At 44.7% G+C, this 24,498-nt stretch overlaps 1 protein-coding gene across 5 annotated transcripts in view; it reads right to left on the bottom strand.

The window, feature by feature from the left end:
• TNRC6A (trinucleotide repeat containing adaptor 6A) overlaps positions 1-18,358 on the bottom strand; it is a 219,026-nt gene extending 200,668 nt beyond the window's left edge. For 3 of the 5 annotated variants that reach the window (XM_012464632.3, XM_064362582.1, XM_064362585.1), the window contains exon 1: positions 18,078-18,302. The gene's annotated coding sequence lies outside the window, so the exon portion shown is untranslated. Of the gene's footprint in view, positions 1-18,077 lie in introns of all 5 variants that reach the window. The other 2 variants (XM_021672322.2, XM_064362586.1) reach the window with 2 other exon arrangements.
• Positions 18,359-24,498: the final 6,140 nt, after the last annotated feature.

The raw sequence follows: 24,498 nt of genomic DNA, 5'->3' as shown, positions 1-24,498 counted from the left end.
GTCTCAAAAAAAAAAAAAAAAGAAAAGGAAAAAAAAACCTAAATATTTGTGGAGATACTAAAATAAAGTCTGCCAATGTTGTGTTCTATGTGCCACCTCCCAAATCCAGCTCTGTCTTAGGTGCCAATTTTAGGTAAACAGCTACCAATTTTTAAAATAAGATTTAATAACTTTAAAATGCATAATATTCAAGTATCCCTTGTTGTTCAATTCTATTTCTCTCCTGAGTTTGAGTTTCAAATTCATATACAAGGAATACAGTGTAATTTGCATATACTTCTACCTGAATTTTGGATAACAAGTTGCAAGAGTTTGGCTAGCATAATTTACCAGCAATATTAAAAAGAAGTATTTGAGGCCAGGCACAGCGGCTCACACCTGTAAGCCCAGTGCTTTGAGAGGCCGAGGTGGAAGAACTGCTTGAGCTCAGGAGTTTAAGAGCAGCTTGGGTGACATAGTAAGACCCCATCTCTACCAAAAAAAAAAAAAAAAAGAAAGAAAGAAAGAAAGAAAAATTAGCTGGGTGTGATGGCATGGCCTGTAGTCCCAGCTACTTGGGAGGCTGAGGCAGGAGGATTGCTTGTGCCCAGGAGGCTAAAGCTGCAGTGAGCCATGATCACACCACTGCACTCAAGTCTGGGCAATAAAGTGAGGTGCAGTCTCAAAAATAAAATAAAAAGAGGTATTTGAAAATACTCAGAGGCTGAATTTGGGTACAGCGAGATAAAATAGCAAAAGCAGAATAGTGAGAAATACCAAATCAATAAGAAAAACACTATTGTTCACAGTCCATCAGTAAAGTATATGTCTGTCTGTCTCTAGACATCTCTCTATATCTATCTGAATTAATGACGGATTCCATGTTTGTCCTACAAAATTAGAAAACACTAGCTAAGGACCAGTCACGGTGGCTCACGCGTGTAATCCCAACACTTTGGGAGGCCAAGGCATGTGGATTGCCTGAGGTCAGGAGTTTGAGACCAGCCTGGCCAACATGGCAAAATCCAGTCTCTACTAAAAATACAAAAAATTAGCTGGCCATGGTGGCAGGCACCTGTAATCCCAGTTACTTGGGAGGCTGAGGCAGGAGAATTGCTTGAACCTGGGAAGTGGAGGTTGCAGTGAGCCAAGATCATGCCATTGCACTCCAGCCTGGGTGACAGAGCAGGACTCTGTCTCAAAAAAGAAAAAGAAAGAAAGAAGGAAGGAAGGAAGGAAGGAAGGAAGGAAAGAAAGAAAGAAAGAAAGAAAGAGAGAAAGAAGAAACACTAGCTAAGAATTATGCGCTGTTTGATAAGCAGCAAATGTTTGGTGGCCCTGACAGATGGTTTTGTATATTTGAATGGGACATGTACCTAGAAACAATTGTTAAGTTTCTCATTAAAGACTAATTTTGCCAGGTGCAGTGGCTCATGCCTGTAATCTCAGCACTTTGGGAGGCTGAGGCAGGAGGATTGCTTAAGCAAAAAAGTTATGGGTACACTGAGCCGTGATCACACTGCTGTACTCCAGCCTGGGTAACGAAGCAAGACTTTATCCCTCCCCACCCCAAACTCCCCCCTGAAAAAAGAGACTACTTTTATGAGCAGCTATGCAGATATTTTATTTTATTTTATTTTTTTGAGACAGAGTCTTGCTCTGTCACCCAGGCTGGAGTGCAGTGGTGTGATCTCAGCTCACTGCAACCTCCACCTCCTAGGTTTAAGCAATTCTCTGCCTCAGCCTCCCAAGTAGCTGGGATTACAGGCTCGTGCCACCATGCCTGGCTACTCTTTTGTATTTTCAGTAGAGACGGGGTTGCACCATCTTAGCCAGGCTGGTCTTGAACTCCTGACCTCGTGATCTATCTGCCTCGGCCTCCCAAAGTGCTGGGATTACAGGCAAGAGCCACTGAACCCAGCCTAGATGTGTTTTTAAGTCAAAAAACATATCTCATTAAAAGGTTAGAAGGTTAGATATTTTAGCTTGGCAGGTAGTTGCAAATGATTTCTAACGTGTGTGTGTGTAAGTACAGCTCTGAAAAGAATTTCTTCATGTTTTCTGTCATGGGGTTTTAAAATATGCTCAATAATTGATTTCTTTCTCCATGGAATGAAGAAAATCAACCGTTGGGGAAGAGTCATGCCTGCTAACGAAGCCTAGTACATCACAGTTCAATTTCCTGATGCCTTATCCTCAGCTCTGAATCTCCTATTATGATGGACCTAAAATGAGAGGTTCAAGTTTTTCAAGCTACTGGCCATGAAGTGTTGACACACCACTTGAAATCATAGAGCTAACGCTTCTCCACCAAATAGATAATGACAAAGATGACAGGGAGCAGGTCTATGATTTCTGGTCTTTTATGGCCTTATTAGTATAATATAAAGAAATCTCATCACCCCCTTCATTTTAATTATTCATGTGAGCAGCTTCCCCTGGGAAAGCAAGTATGCTTTGGTGTGGAAAAGCAGTTTTAGCACACACCAACCATTTCTTCACAAAACACACAGAAAAGACCTCTGTTTGGTGACTGACGTTTGATTGTGATAACAATTTTTATTATTTCATCAGCATGTAAGGTCAAATGCATGCTGTTAAAAAACTGTCTTTTTGGCTCACGCCTGTAATCCCAGCACTTTGGGAGGCCGAGGCGGGTGGATCACGAGGTCAAGAGATCGAGACTATCCTGGTCAACATGGTGAAACCTCGTCTCTACTAAAAATACAAAAAATTAGCTGCACATGGTGGTGCGTGCCTGTAGTCCCAGCTACTCAGGAGGCTGAGGCAGGAGAATTGCCTGAACCTAGGAGGCGGAGGTTGTGGTGAGCTGAGATTGCGCCATTGCACTCCAGCCTGGGTAACAGGAGCAAAACTCCGTCTCAAAAAAAAAACAAAAAACAACAAAAAAAAACCTGTCTTTTGCTGAACGTGGTGGCTCATGCCCGTAATCCCAGCACTTTGGGAGGCTGAGGCAGGAGGATCACTTGAGCCCAGGAGTTTAAGGCCAGCCTGGGCAACATAGTGAAACTTCTGTCTCTAGAAAAAATATAATAAGAAATCAGCCAGATGTGGTGATGCGTGCCTGTGGTCCCAGCTACTTGGGAGGCTGAGGTGGGAGGATCACTTGGGTCTGGGAGTTCAAGGCTGCAGTGAGCCATGATTGTGCTGCTGCATTCCAGCCTGGGCAACAGAGTAAGATCCTGTCTCAAAACCAACCAACCAACCAAACAAACAAACAAACAAACAAGCAACAAACTGTCCTTAGCAAGTAAAGCAGTGGGCAATTTCACACTCAGATACAACTATTTTTGAGTAGTCAAGGGAAGTAGATGACAAAAATGGCCCTCTTGCAGCCCTCCTTGTATTCATGCCCTCTGCTGTATAATGATGTAGCCCTTCCCACTTTTGCTCTGAGATGGCCACGTGTCCTGCTGTGACCCAACGGGACGTCAGCAAATGTGATGTGAGCAGAGATTTGGAAAGCATGTGCACATCTGGACTTGCCTGTTCCTGCCCCTTGGTAAGAAATGTGTGGGTGAGCCTGCTGACGGACGTGACCCATGGAATGGAGTGGACTTACCCCGAGTTGTCCCAGCTAAGTCTCTCCCAGCTAGCCAAAGCCAGCTGATGCCCTGACAGGTGAAAGAACCCAGCCAAGAGCAGCAGAGCTGGATATGTGACCTAGAGCCAGGGCTGGCTTCATGACTACAGGATCTTTGCAATTGCACAGAGTCCAGAGCTAAGAAAAGACCACATTTGCTTTAATGCTGTTGCCATCCTCTTGAAATTTTTTTTTGAGACAGTCTTGCTTTGTCACCCATGTTGGAGTGCAGTGGTATGATCATAGCTCACTACAACCTCCAACTTCTGGGCTCAAGCAATCCTCCTGCCTTAGCCTCCTGAGTAGCTGGGACTACAGGCGCACGCTACCGTGCTCTGCTAATTTTATTTTATTGTAATTTTTTTTAGAGACGAGGACTTACTATATTGCCCTGGCTGGTCTTGAACTCCTGGGCTCAAGCACCCACCTCAGCCTCCCAAAGTGCTAGAATTACAGGTATGCGTCGTTGTGTCCAGCCTTGAAATTCTTAAAATTTTAAAATAAGGGGCCCTGCTTTTTCATTTTGTACTGGGCTATACAAATAATGCAGTGGGCCCTGCTGACATCTGAGCACTGACATCTGAGTGAGCCCAGCCGATCCATGAAGAATGACCCAGCCGGTCTGCAGACTCATGAGAAAATAAATTCTCATCACTTAACTGACTGGGTTGGGTGGTTGCTTTGCATTATTGTAGTAATAGATACCGACGCACCAACACTTTCTTTGCTAGACACACAGTGGTCCCTCCACTGGCATGATGTCAAATCCACTTCCAATCTGCATCATCTTACAAAACAACGTTAGACAAAATAAAAAATTACTTTTGTATTTTTGGTTGCTTTGGATTATTGTAGCAATAGATAGTGATGCATCAAAACTTTCTTTGCTAGACACACAGTGGTTCCTCCGTTAGCATGATGTCAAATACACTTCCAAGCTGCAATCATCTTACAAAACAGCATTAGGTAAAATACAAACTTGCTTTTGTATTTTGGTTTTCAGTGATAACTGGAACTCAAAATAATCAAAATAATTCTCATTCATCTATGTACCACACAGATAGAAAGAGCTGGTTCTTACTTTTTCCACCAGTAGTTTCACTCAACTGTAAAATAACATATTGGCTGGCATGGTGATAATAATGGTAGTTCCACCATATAATAGAACTATTATTGCCATTTGTGCTATGTCACATACAACCCTGTTAGCAGGTTTGCTTATGGCTAATTCTGCTTTCTCTACTAGCATTTTGTTTATCTTAAATTTGGGCTTGTTTTAGAGGCATGTTGAAAACAGCACGGCTGGCATCTGCTGTTTTGTCCTCTTTGCAATTAATATTATTATTACTTTTCTTTTTTGAGATGGAGTCTTACTCTGTTGCCCAGGCTGGAGTGCAGTGGCACAATTTTGGCTCACTGCAACCTCTGCCTCCTGGGCTCAAGCAATTCTTCTGCCTCAGCTTCCCAGGAAGCTGGGATTACAGGCGCATGCCACCATACCCTCTGCTAATTTTTGTATTTTTAGTAGATGCGAGGTTTCACCATATTGACCAGCCTGGTCTCAAACTCCTGACCTCAGGTGATCCAACTGCCTTGGCTTCCGAAAGTTCTAGGATTACAGGGGTAAGCCACAGCACCTGGCTTTCTTTGCAATTAGAAATATTAATCAATTGCATACTAGAATATATATATATATTTTAGAGACAGGGTCTTGCTATGTTGGTCTTGAGTTCCTAGAGTCTAGAGATCCTTCCACCTTGGCCTCTCAAAATGTTGGGATTACAGGCATGAGCCACCATGCCTGGCCACTAGAAAATATTCTTTTGGGCCGGGCATGGTGGCTCATGCTTGTAATCCCAGCACTTTGGGAGGCCAAGACAGGTGGATCACCTGAGGTCGGGAGTTCAAGACCATGGTGAAACCCTGTCTCTATTAAAAAAAAAAAAAAAGAAAGAAAAAAAAGAAAATATTCTTTTGTACTTGGTTCAGGAAAAACCACTGGTTGGCCAGAGGGGTTTTTCTATTTTGGAAATGATGTGAAATCTCTAACAGCAGCAGGAAGCTATCTGATAAAGTTTTCTAATATAATATACATTGGAGCCACTAGGAGATAAATCCCTTGTTCAGTAAAAATCCAATTTTCAGATATTCATAGCCTTGCTTTCCATTCACACTTTCCCTTTCAGCTGGTTGGGGGAAATCATCATATTCACAGACGCTCTGTCCCAGCAGATCCTGAAGTCCTGTTCACTAATTATGCTTTTGAGTTGCAGTGTTTGTACTACTATTTTTATCATTGTTTTTACACTCCAATGAAACACTTTTTAGTCATTAAGCTATTTTTGTTAATCACAGTCACAACACAATAGTAACAGGAAAAAAATGCACATGCTACACACATAAACAATAATATACCAACAGTCTAGCTAAGAAAGACTGGCCAGGCGCCGTGGCTCATACCTGTAATCCCAGCACTTTGGGAGGCTGAGGTGGGTGGATCACCTGAGGTCAGGAGTTCGAGACCAGCTTGCACAACATGGTGAAACCCCGTCTCTACTAAAAATACAAAAATTAGCCGGGTGTGGTGCCACACGCCTATAATTCCAGCCACTTGGGAGGCTGAGGCACAAGAATCTCTTGAACTTGGGAGGTGGAGGTTACAGTGAGCTGAGATCATGCCATCGCCCTCCAGCCTGGGTGACAGAGAGAGATTCTGTCTCAGAAAAAAAAAAAAAGAATGACTATATCCTAGTAACTGCATTTTAACTATACCCTGTTAAGAGTGTGACCGATTTGAACCATCTGCAGCCTTGAACGATTATTAAGACCGTAACAGTATTTGGTAATTTTCCTTCTACTTCAAATTTGTGAAATGCTTAAGCATTTTTTAAAAAATTATTTATATAGAAATAGAAACTGTCAAACTACTTGAGGACTATTTGTTTTATGGACAAACATCACACTTTAGAAACAGTGACCCAAAAGAGAAAGCCTGAACTCTTTGACTTGGTATATAAGGCATTCCATAATCTAGTTCCTTGACTAGTATTATAACAATACCAACAATTCCATCTCCCATTACTGAGACCTTCCCATGTGATCAGGTAGCATTGCAAATGGATACTCTTATTTCAAACTCACAATAACCCTAACAGGTGGGTATGATGGTTTTTACTATGAATTTATAGATAGGGAAACTGAGGCTTGCAGAAAAACTTGCTCAAGGCCATCAAGCTGGTATGATAATTCAACATCAACCAGGGATCTGATCCTAAGCTCATATAGTTCTTCCTTTTTTTAAAAAAAAACAGCGTCTTTCTCTGTCTCCCAGGCTGGAGTGCAGTGGTGCGATCATAGCTCACTGCAGCCTCGAATTCCCAGGCTCAAGCAATCCTCCTGCCTCGACCTCCCAAGGAGCTGGCACTACAGGTATGCACCATCAGGCCTAAGTTTTTAATTTTTTATACAGACAGGGTCTTGCTATGTTGCCCAGGCTGGTCTCAAATTCCTGGGCTCAAGTGATCCGCCCACCTTGGCCTCCCAAAGTGCTGAAATTACAGGCGTGAGCCACTGCACCTGGCCTATTGTATAGTTCTGAGTGTCCATATCATGATTCTGCCCGGCCTCTCTGATGTCCCCTCCCGCACTCTCTCATGCACACCCCCTGTACAACTGACCTTTCCTCTGTACCCGTGGCTGTCTTGTTCCCTGTGTCAGGGACATTCTCTGCCGTTCCTCCCCTTGTCATCCTGATGAACTTAACTCACGCTTCATCTTCCAATGCAAGAGTATTTTCTGTGAATTCTTTCCTTCCACCCACATCCCAGGATTTTTACCTTGTCTGTATGTAATACAGTGAAATTTTTATTTCCTTCCATTCTCCAGACAAAAATGTGAACATGTCTGGAGTGACAGCTGAGTTATTAAGAATTACAATATGACAGAACATAATTTACTACATTGTATCTGATTGTTCCCTGCTCTATCATTAGTTGACTCTACTTATTGACTTATGCCTCAATGAACAGGCAATTTCTTACCTTCAAATGTTATTCTCAGGCAGTGGGGGAACAGAATTAATTCTTACTGCGTCTATAATAGCAGCTACTTAAATTCATGACACAAAGAGAATAGGTTCTCTATTTTCCCTTCTCCAATTTAATATCTGAGAGTGAGACCCACAATAATGGGTGAAGTTTCTAAATTCACTAACTCCAAGTGATGGTGAGGATATTGTCTATGGGTACTCAGAAAACACAGTCCAATCAAGGCAGCAAGAATGTATCTTTAGTTCTCATGGCAATTAAGAAAGCTATAAATGCCGGGCGCGGTGGCTCACGCCTGTAATCCCAGCACTTTGGGAGGCCAAGGCGGGTGGATCACGAGGTCAAGAGATCGAGACCATCCCGGTCAACGTGGTGAAACCCCGTCTCTACTAAAAATACAAAAAATTAGCTGGGCATGGTGACGCGTGCCTGTAATCCCAGCTACTCGGGAGGCTGAGGCAGGAGAATTGCCTGAACCCAGGAGGCGGGGGTTGCAGTGAGCCGAGATCCGGGGTAACAAGAGCGAAACTCCGTCTCAAAGAAAAAAAAAAAAAAAAGAAGAAGAAAGCTATAAATGAATCTGTTACATTCTCTTCAAAGAAACTATACAGAGTAGTGGTTTAGAGCAATGGTTTTAAAATTCTTTTAAAAATTCACTTCAGTGGTAGATATTTTAAGCGTGTAACTCTGCAAATGTGTATATTTATTTATTTATAGCTTATATATATGAACGATTGTACTATTGAGTATACTGCAAAACACTGGCCAGGAACCATAGCTCACACCTGTAATCCCAGCACTTCGGGAGGCTGAGGTGGGTGGATCACTTGAGGCCAGGAGTTCGAGACTAGCCTGGCTAACATGATGGAACACCATCTCTACTCTAAAGCAAAAAAAAAGCCAGGTGGTGGCATGTGCCTGTGATTCCAGCTACTGAGGAGGCTGAGGTGGGAGGCTTGCTTCAGCCCAGTTCAAGGCTGCAGTGAGCCATGATTGCACCAGTGCATTCCAGCCTGGGTGCCAGAGTGAGACCCTGTCTCAACAACAACGACAACAACAACAACAAAATCCATGAAATGGAAACTAAAAGGGATGATGTAAGGAATACATATAAATAGAGGTCCCATTGTTTTCTTCTTCACCCTAATAGATCATCTTCTGTACTTGCTGGGATATAGTCACACTACTATTGTCTACAGATTATTCACTGGGCAAGTCGATTACTTGGAACCTCAGTTGTTTCACTGAGGTTGATTCCCAAGAAAATGGGAATCATAATTATATTTACACCATAGAGCTATGCGGATTAAAATCATTCCACATTTATTTGACAAATAGTTACTGAGGGCCTGCTAGGAGTAGGGTACTGTTTGGAAAATAGGATAGACCACTAGGCAAAATACCTAGCTCAGTGGCTGCCACATGCAAAGTGTTCGATCAATGTTTTCTGTAATTACTCCTAACAGAGGGCAGCTCAGTCACAGCCTTGAAATAAGCATAGACTGGGCGCAGTGGCACATGCCTGTAATCCCAGCAATTTTGGAAGCTGACGTGGGCAGATCACTTGAGGCCAGGATTTCAAGACCAGTCTGAGCAATATGGCAAAACCCCATCTCTATCAAAACAAACAAACAAACAAAAACACACACACACAAAAAAATTAGCTTGATGTGGTGGCACACACCTGTAATTTCAGCCACTAAGGTGGCTGAGGCATGAGAATTGCTTGGACCTGGGAGGCAGAGGTTTCGAGCTAAGATCATGCCACTGCATTCCAGCCTGGGTGACAGAGGGAGAGTGTCTCAAAATAAATAAATAAAATGGAAAATTAAATTAAAAGGCATAGATAAAAATCAAATGTCTTCAACACATCTCCAGAACCGTTCAGGGGAGAGGATGCTCTCCTCATCCATGGATATGAACTGTTTCATTCTCAGCAGGCGTAGCTGAAGAACAGAGGAGATGTAACATAGCCTGGCTCGACCACTTACAAGGCACAAGTCTCTGGGCAAGTTATTTAGTCTCTCCATGCCTCAGGTTCCTCATACACGCAATGGGCATAACATCAGTGTCTACCTTTTTAGGGTTGTTATGAGGATTACATGAGCTTTTAGAAATAACATACCTGACACATGGTAAGGTGCAGTATAAGTTTGTAATATAAATAATACAATTAACAAAAGGAGCATATTTCTTCATATTTGATCTTAGCCAAAAGGCCAAGAAGCAATCAAAGAAGCATAATTCTTAATCACACAATCACACTAGGCATTAGGATTATTAAACTATTTTGGCCAGGTGTGGTGGCTCATGCCTATCACCCCAGCACTTTGGGAGGCTGAGGTCAGAGGATTGCCTAGGAGTTCAAGACCAGCCTGGGCAACATAGTGAGACCCGATCTTTACAAAACATTGTTTAAAAAATTGACCGGGTGTGGTGACACACACCTCTAGTCTCAGCTACTTGGGAGGCTGATGCAGGAGGATCACCTGAACCCAGGAGTTGGAGGCTGCAACATATCCCTACCACCTGCCAAAAAAAAAAAAAAAAAAAAGAAAAGAATGCTCAAAAAAAACTGATAGATAAATCTAAAATTACAGTTAAAGATTTTGGCACATTTCTGTCTCTTACTGAAAAAACAACACAAACACACAAGATCAAGAAGATAAAGATTTGCAAAATATGATTAACAAATTTGGCCTACAATTGCAGAATACACATTATTTTCAAGTGCATATGGAAAATTTGCCCACACCGACCATATGCTGGGTCAAAAAGAGTATCTTAACAAATATCAAAGAATAAAACCATATAGAGTATATTTTCTGACTGCTGTCAAGATAGAAATAACAGAATCTCATATTTTGTATGGCGTCTGTGTTTAGGAACATTAATTTGTATGCCTTTTTCTTCTAAAAAATTAATAAGCAAAAGAAAACTACCTTCCTTTATGTATTTGGGAGTTCAACAATACATTTTAAACAATCTTTTTCTTTTCTTTTCTTTTTTTTGAGACAGAATCTCTCTGTGTCACCCAGGCTGGAGTGCAGTGACACGATCTTGGCTCACTGCAACCTCCGCCTCCCAGGTTCAAGCGATTCTTGTGCCTCAGCCTCGTGAGTAGCTGGGATTACAGGCGCCTGCCACCATGCCTAGCTTTTAATATTTGTAATTTTAGTAGAGATGGGATTTCACCATGTTGACTAGGGTTGTCTATAACTCCTGGCCTCAAGTGATCTGCCCACTCCAGCCTCCCAAAGTGCCGGGATTACAGGTGTGAGCCACTGCGTCCAACCAACAATCTTTTTCTAATGGAAATTATGAAATATTCTGAACTGAATGATATTGAAAATATTACAAGTCAAACCTACGGAATTCAACTAAAGCCATGCATAGAGGGAAATTTATAGCCTCAACTACATGCTAGAAAAGAAGAAAGGCTAGGGCCAGGTGTGGTGGCTCATGCCTGTAATCTCAGCACTTTGGAAGGCTGAGATGGGTGGATTGCTTGAGATTAGGAGTTCGAGACCAGCTTGGGCAATATGGTGAGACCCCATCTCTACAAAAAAATACAAAAATTAGCTGGGCATGGTCGTGCACACCTGCAGTCCCAGCTACCTGGGAGGCTGAGATGGGAGGATCACTTGAGCCCCCCCAGGAGGTTGACACCGCAGTGAGCTGTGGCTGTGCCACTGAACTCCAGCCTGGGTGACAGAGTAAGACCCTGTGTCAAAACAAAAACAAAACAATATTGGCTATTGGTTGAAAATTATTAAAAGCTAATCAGAATATGATGGATTTTACTAATCTATTCATATATCATTGAAATTTTGTATAATAAAAAAATTAAAACCAGGAACCAGGGAAAAATTTTAAAAAGGAACTTTTGCTAAATCAAGATGTTTTGAAAGGGGAAAACATAAAGACATGAGTGGGACATCTGGGGGCTCATTATCTTCTCACCTACCCTAGAATAGCACCATTTTTTTTTTCCACAATGTAACCTAGATCAATGAGTCTCAAACTTTAATGTGCACGCAAATCACCTGAAGATCTTGTGAAAATGCAGATTTGGGGTGGAGCCTGATAGGCTGCTAGTCTAAGAAGATCCCAGGTGAAGGTGATTGTGCTAATGCTCCCAGGTGATGTAAATGCTGGGCTACTTCCAAGAATGCAGCTCTTCCGCCTCATCATAGCCTGTATTGCATTGAGCCCACCCATAAGCATGCTCTGTGATTCCTTCCTGTTCCATTCCCATTTTGGGTATGCTTAGAGTCTGCAGCTCCTTCTACAATCATTCCCTAGTAACCCCTTTCACATCTTGCCCTCGTCTCTCTGTGGAATTTGTCCAGCAAAACTTTAACTTGAATACACCATACCATCTCCAGGTGCTTGAGCCAAAGCACTTACAAGTCCCAGTGAAAATTATACACTTTCGTTGGATTTATTTCTGAGACAGGGTCTCACTCTGTTGCTCAGGCTGGGGTGCAGTGGTGTGATCATAGCTCACTGCAGCCTTGAACTCCTGGACTCATTTGATCCTCCCACCTCAGCCTTCTGAGTAGCTGGGACTAGGGGCATGTACCACTATGGCTGGCTAATTAAAAAGCAGATTTAGAGATGGGGTCTTGCTATGTTCCCCAAGCTGGTTTCTAATTCCTGGCGTCAAGTAATCCTCCTGCCTTGGCCTTCTAAAGTGCTGGGATTACACTTGTGCTACCGTGCCTGGCTAATTAAATAAAAAAAATTTAGAACGAGTAGGGGTGTGGGGTGACTTTTTTTGTTGCCCAGGCTTGTCTCTTAGTCCTGGCCTCAAGGGATCCTCTTACCTCAACCTCCTGAGTAGCTGGGATTACAGGCATGAGCCATCACACCCAGCTACAACTTGCAACACATGCTCTGTATTCTCTGCTCTGCCCAGCATCCCTCCTGCTCACTTCAGCCTGTGCGTTTCCCCTCTCCAAGATGATGATTTTATTCAACATCTCAGCAACATTCGATCCACTTGATCACTTTCTCTTTCCTGAAATATTCTGCCCTCTTAGCTTCATGAACCCACACTCTGATTTTCCTCCCCTTTCCCACTCCTGCATGGATGCCTCCGTTACCTGATTTCTACGTGGCCGGCAGCCTGGAGTTCCAGTCCCTCTGCTCTTTGATTTCCTCTCTTTATACTCTCTAAGTGACCTCAGCTGGTCTCCTAATTTACATATCAAGTCTAAGCCTCTTTGAGCACATTCCACTGTCTATGGTGTATCTTTCTGGGTACATCCCAGAATCTCAAGTCTGCTGGGCTCAACACAGAATGCTTGATTTCTTCCTGCCCTCTCCCCCGACAAAATACTCTTCTCCTCTCCTCGTCTTTCTTTCCATCTTAGTACACTGCATTACCAACTTATGTCTTCTCTAATACGTCCCTTTTCTTCAACTACCCTACGTGATCCAGCAGCAAGGCTTGTTATTTCTACCCCTTAGACATTATTCTCACCTGTCCACTCCCTTTCCATCTCCCCTGCAATTACTTTATGTTTTTTCCCTTTTTTTCTTGTTATAGCTGCCTTTTCTGCACTAGCAAAATTACTTTATTTTTAAAATCATTTATTAATTTTTTTGAGACAGAGTCTCACTCCGTGGCCCAGCTGGAGTGCAGTGGGGCAATCTCAGCTCACTGCAACCTCCGCCTCCTGGGCTCAAGTGATTCTCATGTTTCAGCCTCTTGAGTAGCTGGAATTACAGGCGTCCGCCACCACGCCCAGCTAATTTTTGTATTTTTAGTAGAGATGGGGTTTCACCATGTTGGCCAGGCTGGTCTTGAACTACTGACCTCGGGAGATCCACCTGCCTCATTCTCCCAAAGTGCTGGGATTACAGGCATGAGCCACCATGCCAGGCCCACTGCAATTACTTTAAATTAAATCACCTCCCTTCTGTTTCCCAAATAAGCCCCAGAGTTCCTGCCTGGGGACGTTTGCATGTGCTCTTGCCTTGCCTAGAACACTTAAGGCATTGAGTTCCATATGACACAAATTTCCTTACAGGGAACAACCTCAAAAGACTCCAAGTCATTCCCAAAAAATCCTGTGAGAAGAGAAGACCTTACTGCACCCTTCTAATTCATATTCCACCTTCTAATTCATATCTAAAACAGACCCATGCTTGTTCCAAGAAAGAACCAAAGTCTGATAGATGATCAGTTCTCAAGTTATCTCTAATCACAAAATTGGCCCCAAGTTTCCTCTTGTCCTTCAGTTCCGTCCAATATTAGAGGGAGACAGTGTCCAGTTTATTAGCCTTTCGAATTCATGAAGTAGTCTGAGAAAAAGAGATATGATATTTTGTAGCTCCACCCATGAAGAAGTATCTTTTTCCATCCTCTAACTCTGGACTTGACTACGTAACTTGTCTAGGCCCATGGGGACTCTCGAACACAATGCAAGCAGACGCTTGAACAATGCTTGTGTACTGGGGCTTCCCCTCCCTTGCTGCGTTTGGAACCCAGCTGGCATATGAAGAACACTGAGCTAGCCCTCTAGCTAAGGAGACACGTGGCCTGGTCCATTTCAATTGCCCCTGCCAATCAGCAGACAGGTGGGTGAGATAGCCAAGAACAACCAACTTTCAACCAACCTGCCAAGGGACTATCTATACGAGTGAATCTAGGCCAGGACAGCAGTACTACCCGGATGATCCCAGCTGCCACTTCCAACTCACAGTTATGAGCTATAAGTGATGGTTGTTTGAAACCATTATGCTTTGAGGTGGTTTATAATGCAACAAAGACTGGTATGCCTCTTGTGTTTGTTTTTTCATATTGCAACTCCGAGTATGCTCCTTCCCTACTTAAAATGCTTTAATAGGCCGGGCACAGTGGTTCATGCCTGTAATCCCAGCACTTTGAGAGGCCGAGGCAGGCGGATCACGTGAGGTCAGGATTTTGAGACTGGCCTGGCCAACGTGGTGAAACCCCATTTCTACTGAAAATACAAAAAGAAATGAAAAGAAAATTAGCTGGGTATGGGAGCAGATGCCTGTAATTCCAGCTACTCAGGAGGCTGAGGCAGGAGAATTGCTTGAACCTGGGAGGCGGAGGTTGCAGTGAGCTGAGATTGAGCCACTGCACTTCAGCCTGGGTGACAGAGTGAGACTCCATCTTAAAATAAAACAAAATAAAATAAAAATAGGCTGGGAGCGGTGGCTCACGCCTGTAATCCCAGCACTTTGGGAGGCCGAGGCGGGTGGATCACGAGGTCAAGAGATCGAGACCATCCCGGTCAACATGGTGAAACCCCGTCTCTACTAAAAATACAAAAAATTAGCTGGGCATGGTGGCGCGTGCCTGTAATCCCAGCTACTCAGGAGGCTGAGGCAGGAGAATTGCCTGAACCCAGGAGGCGGAGGTTGCGATGAGCCGAGATCGCGCCATTGCACTCCAGCCTGGGTAACAAGAGCGAAACTCTGTCTCAAAAATAAATAAATAAATAAAAATAAAAATAAAATAAAATAATATGCTTTAATACTTGCTCATTGATCCCAGGATGCAACTTGAGTCATTAGCCAGGGTTACGGAGCTTCACATAATCTGGAAAGCCTCATCTAACACGGTCTGGAATATGCAGTGTTTGGCGCACCAGCATTCTTGTGCTCCTGGAGTGATCTGAGCCCTTGCCCTCCTCAAGGCCTTCACACACGCCACCTGGCTGACCCTTACACCTCTCTCACACCCCAACTTAAAAACTGCATCGTCAGAGAGGCCTCTTTTGACCAACTCTGTCCCTACTTTTACCTTTTACTCCCTCACAACTGAAGTATGTCTTCAGTTATATATTCCTTGGTTTTTTGTTTTGTTTTGTTTTTTGTTTTTTTTTTAAGACAGGGTCTCGCTCTGTTGCCCAGGCTGAGTGCAGTGGCACAATCATGACTCACTGCAGCCTCGATCTTCTGGGCTCAAGCTATCCTCCTCCTGAGTAGCTGGGACTACAAGTGCCCGCCACCACACCTGGCTAATTTTTTTTGTATTTTTTGTAGAGATGGGGTTTCACCATGTTGCCCAGGCTGGTCCAGAACTCCTGGGTTCAAGCAATCCACTTGCCTAGGCCCCCACAGAGTGCTGGGATTACAGATATTAGCCACTGCACCCAGCCTGGATAGCTGTCTTTTGAAGCTGTTATTGTGTGGGCTCTGGAGAAAACTTCTTGGGCTTAAATCCTAGCTCTATCACTTATTAGCTGAGTGCCCTTAAGCAAGTGACCTAATGAGTTGCTCCTTGTCTCAGTTTCTTATCTTGGAAATGGGGTTAGAGATAGCACCCTCTCGGCCAGGCACAGTGGCTCACACCTATAATTCTAGCATGTTGGGAGGCTGAGGTGGGTGGATTGTCTGAGCTCAGGAGTTCGAGGCCAGCCTGAGCCACACGGTGAAACCCTGTCTCTACTAAAATACAAAAAAATTAGCTGGGCTTAGTGGCGTGCACCTGTAGTCCCAGCTACTCAGGAGGCTGAGACAGGAAATTGCTAAAACCCAGGATGAGGAGGTTGCGGGGAGCTGAGATTGCACCACTGCACTCCAGCCTGAGCAACAGAACAAGACTCCGTCTCTAAAGAAAAAAAAATTTTTTAATTAAAATAATAAAATAAAAGAAATGGCACTAAGTCACTGGGTGGATTCTGCTCTACTGTAGTTCAATGTTTCTTGCTGAACAGATGTTGGTATAGCTCAGATGACAGTGAAGCAGAAGCTTTCGACACAGCCACCATTTCCTTTCTTTGTGGCTACAGACACTGTCATGATTTAATTTAATTTTACTTTATTTAATTCGTATTTTATTGAGACGGAGTCTTGCTCTGTTGCCCAGGCTGGAGTGAAGAGGCATGATCTCGGCTCACTGCAACCTCCACCTCCCAGGTTCAAGCGATTCTCCGACCTCAGCCTCCAGAGTAGCTGGGATTACAGATGTGCACCACCATGCCTGGCTAATTTTTACATTTTTAGTAGAGACAGGGGCTTTGCTATGTTGGCCAGGCTGTTCTCAAACTCCTGACCTCAGGTGATCTGCCTGTCTCAGCCTCCCAAAGTGCTGGGATTACAGGTGTGAGCCACCACGCCCGGCCACTGCCATGATTTTACGAATCACATTTGGCTTTCCCATGGTTCAACTAATATATGTAACCCATCAGCAAGACTTGTTATTTCTACCCCTTCAACATTATTCTAATCTGTCCACTCCCTGTCCATCTCCACTGCAATTACATTAATCTAAATTGCTCACACGCTGCCTCATTGTGCAAAGGTGTGGCCCCAAACTCTGAGCCAGCTCTATGAGATGCCTCTCGACACCTGAGCACGTCCCTGAGTACCCAGCCCTACATTTTTGGCTTCTGCTTTGAACCCTGGTTTCTCCCACAGAGAGTCAGACGTTTGGGGTCCGAATGCCTTGTCTCCTGACTTCTGTAACTGTGCCTCCTGTCACTTGATCATTCCCTTGCTGAGCTGGGATGTGGAGCCAAGAAACCAGTTCTGATGGCCCCAAGCAATGTATCCATCTCCCTTAACACATACGTGCACGCACGTACACACAACAGGAACTGGGCGCTCTACACTGTCTTAGTGAAAAAAGAAAATATTTTAGAAGGTACATTTCCAATCACCAAGTCCTTAGAAGTCGTTCTTTCAGGTTCTGGACAGAAAGGACAAAAATCTAGGTATCCGAAAAAATAATTTTAAGAAGCAAGGTGAGAGGATGAGAGGAACTCCTAAGAAAAGCAGTGGGAGACAGAAAGGTGCATGAATAAAAAAAGAGAAAATCCAGCCGGGCACAGTGGTTCACGCCGGTAAAAATCCCAGCACTTTCAGAGGCGAAGGCGGGGAGATCACTGGAGGTCGGGAGTTTGAGACCAACCTGGCCAACATGGAGAAACCCCATCTCTACTAAAAATCGAAAAAATTAGACGGGCGTGGTGGTGGGCGCCTCTAATCCCAGCTACTCGGGAGGGTGAGGCAGGAGAATCGCTTGAACCCGAGAGGCAGAGGTTGCAGTGAGCCGAGATTGCGCCACCGCACTCCAGCCTGAGCGACAGAGGGAGACTCTGTCTCGAAAAGAAAAAAGAAAGAAAGAAAAAAAGAATGAAATCTGAGGGGAGGGGGTGGAAAGGGGGAAGGTGAGAGGTGAAGGAGGTTAGGAGGAGGAAGACAGAGAGAGGAGAGGCTGGGAATAAGATGTGCTGGGAAGGGAGGGGGGAACAGCGAGGGAGAAGCTGCTTCCACCCCAGCAGACCAGCGCAGCGCTGCTCCCTGGGAAGGCTGCGTCTGTCTGGCAGGGCCAGAGAGCTGCAGCTCCCCGGAGCCGCCAGGCACTTCCTTTCCAACGTGCCCAGCGAGGGTGCCCTGCGCATGCTAATGAGGCAGTTGAGGACAGCTTCGCAGATAATTGCTGAAAGTGTGCAGTAACTTACCAGACTGGGAGTCAGTGGGCTGCAAAATGATGGGGCACCGCTCCTGGGGGCCCCCAGCAGAGGGGCCTGCTCTCCAGGTACCCAGCGCTCACAGGTTAGTGGCTGCAAGACGGCGGGTTTTCCGTTCAGTCAGGCACCCAACCCAGCGATGGGGAGAGCCAGACCAAAAGGCAAAGGAGAGGAGGGGAACCTGCTTGTGTTTTTGTATTTAAATTGTTTTGAACCCACGTAGCCCTGGGAGTCACATGCCGCCTCCAACATCGCCGGAGCCATCACATGATACAGGTCCCCATCATGTGATGAGACAAATCTGCCTAACTTCAGTCCCCCACCCCCAGCTCCTGCTCACAGACTGACAGCTAAAGTGCTTCTGGAGGACCCTCCGCCCCCCACCCCCAGTCAGTGACAGAGGGAGGGACGCAGATGGAGAACCCTCAGAGCCCATGCAACGCGAAGATCTTGATGAATACTTAATACGCCGTTCTCTCTCCTAAGCTACTGCGATTTGGAGCGGTGCCAGCCTCATTTGAATTCCAGCCTTTGTGAATAACTCAAGTGTCGCCACTGCTGCTCCAGCAATTGCAGGGCGTTTGAGCTCACACCATCCCGCCTCGTTCTAGAAGCCCAACTCAGCTGCCTCCCCTCCCCACAGCTTCTAAGCCTCCTCCCAGGGCAGTGGGAGTGGGAGTTGGAGGTGGGGAGACTGGAGCTGGAGAAGGGGAGACCACTCCAGCTGAACCTTCTAGTTCCCCTACCCCCCGCCCCCCAGCTGCAGTAGGAGTCAGGTGGGGCCCCGTCTGGGTATCTGATTAAGCTGTCTCTGTTTTACTTAGTGATCATAGCTCTGTTCTCTCTGCAGAGATTTTCCCTCTCTCTCTCTCATACATATGTACATTTCTCCATTTCTTCCCTTAATCAGGATACAGTTAAATCGATTTAAAAATCAGTTGGGTTTGGCCAGGCACAGTGGCTCACGCCTGTAATCCCAGCACTTTGGGAGGCCAAGGCGGGCAGATCACTTAGGTCAGGAGTTCGAGACCAGCCTGGCCAAAATGGTGAAACCTCATCTCTACTAAATATGGAAAATTTAGCCGGGTGTGGTGGCACACATCTGTAATTCCAGCTACTTGGGAGGCTGAGGCAGGAGAATTGCTTGAACCCGGGAGGTGGAGGTTGCAGAGCCAGACTCTGTCTCAAAAATAAAAACATCAGTTTGTTTCTTCCCATTGTAGCAACCTCCTTTGCTCATGTTTTCATTCACTCAATCTTTTATTAGACACACATTTTTGTAGAGCACTTAGCATGCTGCAGGTCTTGTGCTAGGCACTGAGAAAGGTGGACGGGAGGGAAGAGATGTTAACGAAATGCATAAACTGTGTCCCAGAAGTGCCTGTCGTCTGTTAGAGGCAACAGAATCATAAGCAGTTCTGGCAGATGCAAAATTCCAGAGTCACACAAACTCAGGTGTGCAAAGATGTGAATTCTCTATTTGTCCAAACCTGAACTTCACTTCTACCTCCTGTCCCGCTCCCCTATTCTGCCCAATATAGGAAACTTCATCTCATCACTTTCAAATAAATTCAGTCACCTGGGTGATTTTCTCTGCTTCAGATTTACAATAAGTCAAGTTAAATATTTTTTTTCTTGTTGCCTTTCTTCTCTCTAGCATTGATACTAAGCTCTGATGCTCACTCAAGTAATCAAACAAATAAATCGTGCAGACTGCTTTCCTTTGGAGATAGTATGATTTGCTGCAGTTGGGGCCTTTTTGAGCAAAGGAGGATTGTGGTGGCTTTGTTTCTTTGTTTGAGACGGAGTCTCACTCTGTCACCAGGCTGGAGTGCAGTGGCGCAATCTCTGCTCACTGCAACCACTACCTCCTGGGTTCAAGCGATTCTCCTGTCTCAGCCTCCCGAGTAGCTGGGATTACAGGTGCATGCCACCACGCCTGGCTAATTTTTGTATTTTTAGTAGAGATGGGGTTTCACCATGTTGACCACACTGATCTGGAACTCCTGACCTCAAGTGATCTGCCTGCCTTGGCCTCCTAAAGTGCTGGGATTACAGGTGTGAGCCACAGCACCTGGCCAGGATTGTGTTTTAAGACCAGATGGGCAGCAGTGTAAAATGCCTCTGAGAAGAAAGAGCCTGTTCCAAACCAGAAGTTTTGCCCTAGACCGTCTTACACAGTAAGAGCAGAGAATGTGTCTATGGCAGGCACAGCTGGCTGCCTATTCCTAACTGAGTTTAACATGTATGTTGGAGATTAAGTTTTCTGTGGGACAGAAATTGGGCTTAGGGTAGAAATTAGGTTTGGTTGTAGACAAACAGTACTTATATTTTTGCATGCCTCAGTTTGTGTGGCTATGAAATTTTCATTTGCTATATATATATATATATATATTTTTTTTTTTGAGACAGAGTCTCGCTCTGTCACCTAGTTCAGGCTGGAGTGCAGAGACACGATCTCGGCTCACTGCACCTCTGCCTCCCAGGTTCAAGGGGTTCTTTTGCCTCAGCCTCCCCAGTAGCTGGGATCACAGGAGCCCACCACCACACTCGGCTAATTTTGGTATTTTTAGTAGAGGCGAGGTTTCACCATGTTGGTCAGGCTAGTCTTGAACTCCTGACCCCAGGCGATCCACCCACCTTGGCCTCCCTAAGTGCTGGGATTACCAGCATGAGCCACGGAGCCTAGCCCTCATTTGCAGTATCTCTTTGGGTTACTTTTGTCTTCTCCAGACCAATGTGCACCTTTAGGACAGAGATCTTGCCTTATGTATTTCTAGAATTCACATTCCTTGTCCATTATTGTTCCAACAGCCCCAGACATGATTCTACCCTCTGCTCATTACTGCACCAGGGATATGCATGTGACAGTTCTTGCTAAAGAGGTGAAAGGGTCATCTGCATGGAGCTTCTGAAAAGATTTTCTGGCCAGGCTGGAGTGATGGCTTATGCTTGTAGTCCCAGTACTTTAGGAGACCGAGGCCAGCACATTGATGAAGCCCAGGAGTTTGAAGACAGCCTGGGCAACACAGTGAGATACTGTCTCTGCAGACAAAACAAAACAAAAGTTAACCTGAAATGGTGGCATGTACCTGTAGTGCCAGCTGCTTGGGAGGCTTAGGTAAAAGGATTACGTGAGACCAGGAGGTCAGGGCTGCAGTGAGGTGTGATTGTATCGCTGCTCTCCAGCATAGGTGACAGAGTGAGACCCTGTCTCAAAAAAAAAAAAGAAAAGAAAAGAAAAGATTTTTTCCTAGTTGATAAGAGAGAGGTATGTGAGGAAGAAGTCCTTTTCTTGCTTGCCACCTTTTGCTACCTTTTTTTTTTAGATAGTCTTGCTCTGTCATCCAGGCTGGAGTGCAGTGGTGCGATCTCGGCTCACTGCAAACTTTTCCTCCTGGGTTCAAGCGATTCTTCTGCCTCAGCCTCCTGAGTAGCTGGAATTACGGGCATGTGCCACCATGCCTGGCTAATTTTTGTATTTTTAGTAGAGATGGGGTTTCACCATGTTGGCCAGGCTGGTCTTGAACTCCTGACCTCAAGTGATTTATCTGTCTCGGCCTCCCAAAGTGCTGGGATTACAGGCGTGAGCCACTGTGCCTGGCCCACCTTTTGCTACTCTGATGTAGTCATGGGAGGCAGTCATCATGTGACTATGAGGTGAAAATCATCACTGACATTCTGGGGATGGCAGAGTGGAAGGACAGAAAAACATAGGTTCTCGATAGAAGTGACTTGCCAAAGTGACCTTGGAACCACCTATGTTAGAAAAATCAGGCATCTTTGTGGTTGATTTTTCATCAGCACTTCATCACTTGTTGGAGCTCATCCTAACTGAAATAGCACCCATGGAATTTGGCAGTTGCTCCAGTTACCAATGGCCTTTGAAGAATAGCATCTGTCAAGGTGTGGAGGGGCAAGTCTGATAATAATAGATTAAGAAGTACTCTTGGCCAGGCATGGTGGCTCACGCCTGTAATCTCAGCACTTTGGGAGGCCAAGGCGGGTGGATCACCTGAGGTCAGGAGTTGAGACCAGCCTGACTGACATGGAGAAACCCCGTCTCTACTAAAAAGTTATCCAGGTTTGGTGGCACATAATTATCCAGGTTTGGTGGCCTGTAATCCCAGCTACTTGGGAGGCTGAGGCAGGAGAATCATTTGAACCCGGGAGGCAGAGGTTGGGGTGAGCTGAGATTGTGCCATTGCACTCCAGCCTGGGCAACAAGAGCGAAACATCATCTCAAAAAAAAAAGTATCTTAATTGTGCATGGTGGTGCAAGCCCATAGTCCCAGCTACTCAGGCAGAAGGAGCACTTGAACCGAGGAGTTCCAGAGCAGCCTGGGCAGCATAGGGAGACCCTTTTTCAAAAAAACAAAATAAAACAAAACAAAAGATAAGTAACTGGAAAAATTCCATTTCTGACAATATGGGGGACCAAATAAGAAAGACCAAATAATCATAGAGAAATTACGAATAAAATATAACCAACATTCTGTTACGTGTATAGCTGAGCTCTCAGAAAGGGAAGAAGGTTGTGCCGGGACAGAAGCAGCAGTGCGGCCGCGCCATCGTGGCACTGCAGGCTGATTGACAGGGCTGCAGAAGATGTGAGGAAGCTGCAAACAAAACCAGATGATGGGTCGGGCACGGTGGTTTATGCCTGTAATCCCAGCACTTTGGGAGGCCGAGGTGGGTGGATCATCTGAGGTTAGGAGTTTAAGACCAGCCTGGCCAACATGGCGAAATCCTGTCTCTACTAAGAATGTAAAAATTAGCTGGATGTGGTGGTGGGCGCCTGTAATCCCAGCTACATGAGAGGCTGAGGCAGCAGAATCGCTTGTACCCAAGAGGTGGAGGTTGCAGTGAACTGAGATCTTGCCACTGCACTCCAGCCTGGGTGACAGAGTGAGACTTCATCTTAAAAAAAAAAAAAAAAAAATCCAACATCATCAATAACAAAATACATGATGAAAAACTAAAAGAACGCTATGGACTTTACAAACAAGCTATACTTGGAAACATTAATGTTGAGTATCTGGGAATGCTGGGTTTAAAGGGCAAGGCCAAATGGGAAGCATGGAACCTCCAAAAAGGTTGTCAGTGGAAGACGCGTGAGTACCTCTATTTCTGAGGCAATTTTTTCCTAGAAAAATAGGAAATTTAGAATACAATGTATGAGAAATTTTTCCGGCCAGTTGCAATGGCTCACATCTGTAATCTCAACACTTTAGGAGGCCTAAGTGGGTGGATCACTTGAGGTTGAGTTTGAGATCAACCTGCACAACATGGGGAAACCCCATCTCTACCAAAAATACAAAAATTAGCCAGCTGTGGTGGCGCGTGCCTGTCATATCTGTTGCTCATGAGGCTGAGGCACAAGAATCACTTGAACCCGGGAGGCGGAGGTTGCAGTGAGCCGAGATGGTGCCATTGCACTCCATGCTAGGCACCAAAGCAAGACTCTGTCTCAAAAAAGAAAACAGTGTATGAGAAAGTTTTCCTTCTGAATCCTTGATAATGCTCCCATGACCTAATGTTTAGAGGGAGAGATGTACTGTTGACTCTATATATCATGTATATTTTTGCTATTAGCATGAATTGCAATAATAGGAGAATGATGAAACGACATAGTTCACTAAATTGTACTTGCTTAAACCAGGTGTCTTTAAATGCTCTTTTAGAAAAGTATTTAATTCTTTATTTTTGTGGTTTTAGGGAGTACAAGTGCAGTTTTGTTACATGGGTATATTATATGGTGGCAGTCTGGGCTTTTAGTGTGCCCATCACCCAAAGAGTGTACATTGTACCCAAAGGTAATTTCTCATCCCTCAGCCCCGCCCACCCTCCCACCTTTCCAAGCCTCGCGTCTCTTATTCCACACTCCATGATTCTATGTACACATTATTTAACTCCCACTTGTAAGTGGGAACTGGTGGTATTTATTTGAATTTCTGTTTTTGAGTTATTTCACTTAAAATAATGGCCTTCAGTTCCACCCATGTTGCTGCAATAAAGCATAATTTTATTCTTTTTTTATATCTAAGTAGTATCCCATGGTGTACATGTACCATATTTTCTTTATCCAATCCCCCATGGATAGACACTTGGATTGATTCCACATCTTTGCTATTGTGAACTGTGCAATGATAGGCATACAAGTGCAGGTATCTTTTGGATATAATGATTTCTTTTTTGGGGGGTGGATACCAAGTGGTGGGATTGCTGGGTAGAATGATAGTTCTATTTTTCTCCAGGTGCAGTGGCTCATGCCTGTAATCCCAGCACTTTGGGAGGCTGAGGCAGACAAAAGGAGTTTGAGACCTGCCTGGCCAACATGGTGAAACCCCGTTTCTACTAAAAATACAAAAAATCAGCTGAGCATGGTGGCAGGCACCTGTAATCCCAGCTA

The sequence above is a fragment of the Aotus nancymaae genome, unplaced genomic scaffold (assembly GCF_030222135.1).
Source record: "Aotus nancymaae isolate 86718 unplaced genomic scaffold, 86718_ANA_hifiasm-v0.15.2.pri h1tg000049l, whole genome shotgun sequence".
Lineage (NCBI taxonomy): Eukaryota > Metazoa > Chordata > Mammalia > Primates > Aotidae > Aotus > Aotus nancymaae.
This window is presented reverse-complemented; position numbering and strand designations above follow the sequence as displayed.